This window comes from Mus pahari, chromosome 23 (assembly GCF_900095145.1).
Source record: "Mus pahari chromosome 23, PAHARI_EIJ_v1.1, whole genome shotgun sequence".
NCBI classification, from domain to species: domain Eukaryota; kingdom Metazoa; phylum Chordata; class Mammalia; order Rodentia; family Muridae; genus Mus; species Mus pahari.
Window position 1 is genome coordinate 24,010,762 of NC_034612.1, and position 6,970 is coordinate 24,017,731.

The window sequence follows — 6,970 nt, forward strand, 5'->3', positions numbered from 1 at the left end:
GAAAGGCCTCTGCTCGCATCATCCTTCCCACTTGCAGCCACGGCCCTCTCTCTCTCTCTCTCTCTCTCTCTCTCTCTCTCTCTCTCTCTCTCTCTTTCTCTCTCTCTCTCTCTCATATTTATAAAACACATTGTTCTTAAAAAACTGAGAATGGTGAGTCACATCTATAATCCTAGACCTCAGGACACTGCAGCAGAGGGATTGCCACAAGTTCCAGGCCAGCCTGATCTACATAGACTTGGTCTCTACAAGACGTATTATTAAAAGGTTATCCTATCTAGATAAGGTATAGGTAAAGTCTCACATATATAGGACTTTCCCACATGCCAGAACGTAGATCCTGGGAGATGGTTCAATGGGTAAAGAACTTGCTTTGCAATTACAGAGACTTGAGTTTGATTCCCATAACTCATGGAAGGCTACAAGTCAGGCACATTGGCATATACTTGCTTTCTCACCATTCAGGAGGTAGGGGTGGCTGATGAGTCAGACTGGCCTTCTTGGTGACCTCCAGTGTCAGTGAGAGAGAGGACCTCAAAAAACAAAGTGGGTGATGTCTGAGGAATGACAGCTGATAATGTCCTCTGACTCAGTGTAGAAACTGTGCCTAAAATCTCTTAGAGACTGGGTCTATGGCTCAGTGGTAGAGCATCTGCCTAGAATTCTCTAGTGAGTGGCTGGGGGCGTGGCTCAGTGGTAGAGCCCCTGCCTAGAATCGCCCAGGGAGGGGGTGGGGGCATGGCTTAGTGGTAGAGCATGCATCTAAGGAAAGCTTGGATAAACAGGAAACTCCTAGGGAAAGATATTTCAGCTGAAGAGATAATCAATTTCCATAGCAGGTACAAATTAACTATACTGGCTTCATTTTTTTGGAAATCTTTTAAGTGATAACAGTGATTATCATCTTCATCCCATATACAAAGAGCAACAAATGTCATTATTATTTCAATGTATACTGGCCATTGGATCATTTGCCTGTAGAATATCTGGTACAGGAGTCATTGCCCCTGGTTTATGGATGATGGAAATGAAGTACGGAGGTCAGGTGACCAGCAAAGACAACAAACTAGCAAAGGGCTATTCTCAGGGAAGAAAGAAAGAAAGCGTGTTCTCCCAATGATGCTCAGTCTCTAGCTGAAGAATATCTGCAACTGCAGCATGGCTATGGATTAGTTACTTTTCTCATTGTTGGGACGAAATATTCATGGTTGAAGACACAGTCCCTTGTGGTAGGTCAGGGATGGAGGCAGGAGTGTGAGGCAGCTGGTCACACTGCACCCACAGTCAGGAAGCAGAGAGGAATGCTGGTGACCTTTGTCTCTTTTATTTAGTTCATAGTCCAAGCCTAGGGAATGGTGCCACCCACACTCAGGGTAGGTCTGCCCTACACACTCAACATTTCTGGTAACATTTTCACAGAGGTGCCCAGAAGTGTGTTTCTTAGGTGGCTCCAAATCCAATTGGCTTGACCGTGGAGGTTAACAAGCATAGGTGGGGAACAGAAAATGTATCTGGCCACTTCTTTGTACAGCTAATAGGAAACTCATGTAGGGATTAGATCCTTGCAAGAACGTCTTCTACCTGCTCTCAGCCCCCCCCCCCCAACCCCTCTTTGCAACCTTGATTCTCCATTATAAGCTTAAATCTCATCTACTCTTGGGATCAAGCTCTTTAGCACAGTAAGAGGCCTGGCAAGGCTGTCACTCCAAGCAACACCTGTTTCTTCCTTAGGATTGGGAAAATAAATGAGGCCATTTCAGCTCGCTGGCACTTCCTTTACAAGAGAGAGGAACCAATTTGATTTTTGACAGCCTCTGTCTTCCTTTCACTTCAGCCTCTCAGCCTAATCACATAGGGCTCCGAAACCAAGTGGCTTGCAGGTGTTCAGCAATGACAAAGGATAGATAAGAAAAACCAATCTGACAAGGATGTGGTAGGGGCTCTGTGGGTGAGAAATCACTTTCTGGACACCCTGTTTGGGGTTCCCAGTCACTAGATACCTTATGCACTTAACTTCCCAGCCCCTGGGAATAGGAGGCGCTGTGGTCATTGCCAATCTGCATTAACCAATGGATTCAAGTTCCACCTTGTCTGGACATTGATAAATCAATTGTATACTAATGTTTTTCTTTTGTGACGATTAGTATCAATTGTCAACCAAGAATCACAACCGGGAATCAGCTAGGAAGAGAGTCTCTCAATGAGGGATTATGTACATTGGGTTGGCCTATGGAAATGTCTGTGGTGGGTTGCCTTAAGTTAACTGATATAGGGAGACTGAGTCCATAGTGGGAGGCACCATTCCTTAGACAGGGGCTTCTGGACATTAGAAAGGTGGAGAAGTCAAGCTGAGCATGGACAAGCAAGTATATGAGTATGTACACATTCATTTTATCTGCTATTGACTATGGATACAATGTAACTGAAACTCTGAATTGACTTCTCCACAATGACATACTATATATATAGGAGTTGTAAGATGAAACAAATCCTCCTGTACATTGTTTTTTGTCAAGGTTTTTATCATATCTAGGACACTTTCCTTGAATTGTCATAGCCCTGTCCTCAGTATAGTGTGTGTACGTATGTGTATGGTGTGTAGTGTGTGTGTGTGTGTGTGTGTGTGTGTGTGTGTGTGTAGGGTATGTATATATGTGTGTATGTGTGTGTATGTGTGTGAGGGTGTTTGTGTGTATGGTATGTGTGGTGTGTGTGTGGTGTGAGGATGTATCTAGTGTGTGCATGTGTGTGTGTGTGATGTTTGTATTATGTGGGTTGGTGTGTATGTGTGTGCAGGGTGTGTGAGGGTATGTGTATGTGTCTGAAAGTGTTTGTGTGTATAGTGTAGTGTATGTATGTGTGTGAGGGTGTGTGTGTATGTGTTGTATATGTGTGGTATGTGTGGTATGTGTGATGTATGTGGTATGTGTGGTGTGGGGTGGGGTGTATATGTGTTCAGGGTGTATATATGTGTGTATATATGTGTGTGAGTGTGTGTGTATGTGTGTGAGGGCATGTGTGTGGTGTGATGTGTGTGGTGTGATATGTATGTCTATGCAGGGTGTGTGTGAGAGCGTGTGTGTATGTGTGTGAGAGCATGTACGTGGTGTGATGTGTGTAGTTTGTGTGTATGTCTGTGTAGGGTGTATGTATGTGGTGTGTGTGTGTGTGTGTGTGTGTGTGTGTGTCTGTGTGTGTGTGTGTCTGTGTATGTGCTGGGTATGAAGGTCAGAGATTGACACTAGATATCTTCCTCCACCGGGCTCTGCCTTACTCTCACCGAGACAGGGTGTCCTGTTGAACCTGGAGCTTGCTGATGAGCTAGGTTTGTTGATCAGTGAGCCAGTGACCTACTGTGATAACTAGTGTCATCAGCACGCCTGGAGTTTTAAAAAAAACATTATTTATTGTTGTTCTGTGCATATATAATGAGTGCATGTGCTCGTGTACCTATGAAAGTCAAAGGGTCGTTGCAGGGTCTGCTTTCTCCTTCGACCCTTATGTGGGTTCCAGAGATCAAACTCAGGTCACCAAGCTTACATGGCAAGCCATGTCCATGGGGGAGCGATCTCACTGGCTCCAAGTCTAGATTTTTTTTAATTTTAAAACTAGGACTTTACCTCGTGCTTGGGCTGTGAGCAATTTAGTGACGAAGCCATATCCTCCGCATTCTTACTTAATTTAGTGACATTTATTCATTACTTTTATTTCGAAACATCATCTCACTGGGTAGCCCTGCTTTGCCATGAACTCGTGAGCTCTGTGTCTCAGCCTCTAGAATACTGGGATTATAGGCATACACCACCATACCCAGTTTATGTGGGTGCTGGGTACAGAGCTAGAGTTTCATGGCTACTAGACAAGCACTCTACCACTTGAGCTGCACCCCCCCCCCCCAGTTCCTGCTTGCTTACTTGCTTTTTGTACATTAGTAATGGCATAGGAGAGCCTAGAACAGTTCTTCTCAACATGTGTCCCGACCCCTGTGACAACCCTTTATCTCCAAAACATATTTACATCACATTTCATAACAGTATCAACATTGCAGCTATAAAGTAGCAACAGAAATAGTTATGGTTGAGAGTCACCACAATATGAGGAACTTTACTAAAGGGCCGTATCATCAGGAAGGTTGAGAGTCACTACCCTGCAGGAAGAACAGGTAGCCCTAAAACTGAAATTCTTGAATTAAGACTTGGGTACAAAGATTCCCCACCCCAAACTTATCAGGAAGAAAAATCCTTGTCTCTAGAAGGGAGGTCAGCCTCAATTTAGACCAAGGATATTAGCTGAGAAGGGTTGTTTCAGGTGCCTGACAGGAAGATTTCCATCTATTTTTTCATTTTGAAACATGGTCTCATGTAGCCCAGGCTAGCCTTAAACTCTGAGAATGAACTTGAACACCCGGTCCTCCCACCTCCAGCTCCCAAACATTGAGATTACAGTTGACTGGCCTCCAGACAATTCCTCTGGTCTTTTCTTTTCCTTTTAAAAGATGTATTTTTATTTTATATGTGTAGGTAGTATGCCGGAATGTATGTCTGTGCACTACACGAGTGCTTGATGCCCAGAGAGGTCGGAAGAGGGCCTTGGATTCCCTAGAACCAGAGTTTCACATGGTTGTTAGCTGCTATGTGGGTGCTGGGATTTAAATATGAGTCTTTTGGCAGAGCTCTTAACTGCTGATCCATCTTTCCAACCCTCTTCCAGCCATTTAAGTAGGCCTCCTTCCCTCAAGACTCCATTGTTATTCTTCTCTTCTCTCTCTCTTTTCCTCCTTACAGAGCATTTTTATATTTCTCCATATTTTATTATTTATGTGCCTACTAAACTTTTCTTCATTATGATGCTCTAAGAAGGAAATACGTATTTTTCGTAGAACCATTTGATACAGCAATAACTTTCCTATAGTTTAAAACCCATGAAGAAGTTCCCACATCTGTGTTCATTGCCGCTCTAGTCACGATAGCAAGTTAAATGGGGCCAGTCTGGGGGTCCACCAGCAGTTGAAGGGATGATGGAAGTGTGGTGTGGATACACGATAAAATTTTATTCAGCTCTGAAGAAAAATGAAATCATGAAATTTGCAGCAAAATCACTGAATTTAGAAAGTACAATATCAAATAAGGTGACCCAAACTCAGACAGATCAAACACACGCACCTGCAATGCATACACATACATGTAAGTATGCACACACTTTACACATAAATTTGCAAATATGGATAAAGCCTGAACATCCAGGAGGGAGGCCAAGAGAGAATAAATATAAGGATAAGAACAGTGATGACAAGGATACGTAGGAACGTGAAAGAGGAAAAGATACAGGGGGTGGCTATTGTTTTCCTGTGATGAAATACCACGATCAGAAGGAGCATAGGGAAGAAACGTATTTATTTGGTTTACAATTCTAGACCACTATGCATCACTGAGGGAAGTTAGGACAGGCACTAAGGCGGGAAACACGGAGGAGCACTGCTCAGGGGCTCACTTCCGGTGCATACCCAGTTAGCTTTCTCATACAGCCTAGACCCGCCTACCAAGGGGTGGTGCCCCTCTTATGTCAATCAACCAGTCAGGATAGTCCTGCACAGACATGCTCACAGGCCAATCTGACAAGTCTTCAGTTGAGGATCCCTCTTCCCTCATGTTAATAAAAATTAGGTAGTGTGGCTGGAGCTGGGGCAATTGCGGGTGGCATGGGGATGAAAGAGATGCCATCAGGGGTGGCCTAGGGGTGGAGGAGATGAAGGGAAAAGAGAATTTACCAAAAGATTTACCACTGTGTTTGAAAATATTGTGATAGCATCTGATATCATGTATCTTAGCTAACTGAAGAAAAATTTTAAATTAGTTTAAAAAAAAAAAAAAAAAACTGACCAAAAAGGAAAGGAAAGAAGGCCGACAAATATAAAGTAAAATATACTGCCCCCAAAGTGAAGTCCTGCATACTGCTCCAGAGTGCATCTTCTTTTCTTAATGAGACTCACTAGGGCTGGTGAAATGGCTCAGTGGGTAAGAGCACCCGATGCTCTCAACTTACTATCCATTCCAAGCCTGTTCTACAAATAAGCAATGGAGAATATCTTTGCCATCAGCACCCTCATGCCTGCAGGCTGCAACGCTCCCCCCCTTTTTTATTGGATATTTTCTTTATTTCAATTTCAAATGTTATCCCCTTTCCTGGTTTCCCCAGCTCCCAGAAATCCCCTATCCCATCCCCCTCCCCTGCTTCTATGAGGGTGTTCCTCCATCCACCCACCCACTCCTGTCTCCCTGCCCTTGATTCCCCTACACTGGGGCATCTATTGAGCCTTCATAGGACCAAGGACCTCTCCTCCCACTGATGTCTGACAAGGCCATCCTCTGCTACATAGCAGCTGTAGCCATGTGCACTCCTTGGTTGGTGGCTTAGTCCCTGGGAGTTCTGGCGGGGGTTGGGGGGGGGGGCGGTCTGGTTGGTTGATATTGTTGTTCTTCCTATAGGGTTGCAAACCCCTTCAGTTCTTTCTCTAACTCCTCCATTGAGGACCCCGAGCTCAGTCCAAGGGTTGACTGTGAGCATCCACCTCTGTATTTGTCAGGCTCTGGCAGGGCCTCTCAGGAGACAGCTATATCAGGCTCCTTTCAGCAAGCACTTCTTGGCATCCACAGTAGTGTCGAAGTTTGGTGACTGTATCTGAGATGAATCCCAGGTAGGACAGTCTCTGGATGGCCTTTCCTTCAGTCTCTGCTCTACACTTTGTCTCCATATTTGCTCCTGTGAGTATTTTGTTCCCCTTTCTAGGAAGGACTGAAGCACCCACACTTTGGTCTTCCTTCTTCTTGAGCTTCATGTGGCCTATGAATTATATCTTGGGTATTGCTGCAACGCTTCTTAACTGAGGTCTCTCTTACATGGAATTGGCCTCCTATTCATCAACAACAACTTCCTCTTCTTCTTCTTTCTTTCTTTCTTTCTTTCTTCTTCT

General features: G+C 44.3%; 1 protein-coding gene across 2 annotated transcripts in view; it reads right to left on the minus strand.

Moving 5' to 3' along the window:
- Nucleotides 1–6,970, minus strand: part of Caln1 (calneuron 1) — a 434,985-nt gene that overhangs the window by 91,161 nt on the left and 336,854 nt on the right. The gene's annotated exons all lie outside the window — the stretch shown is intronic.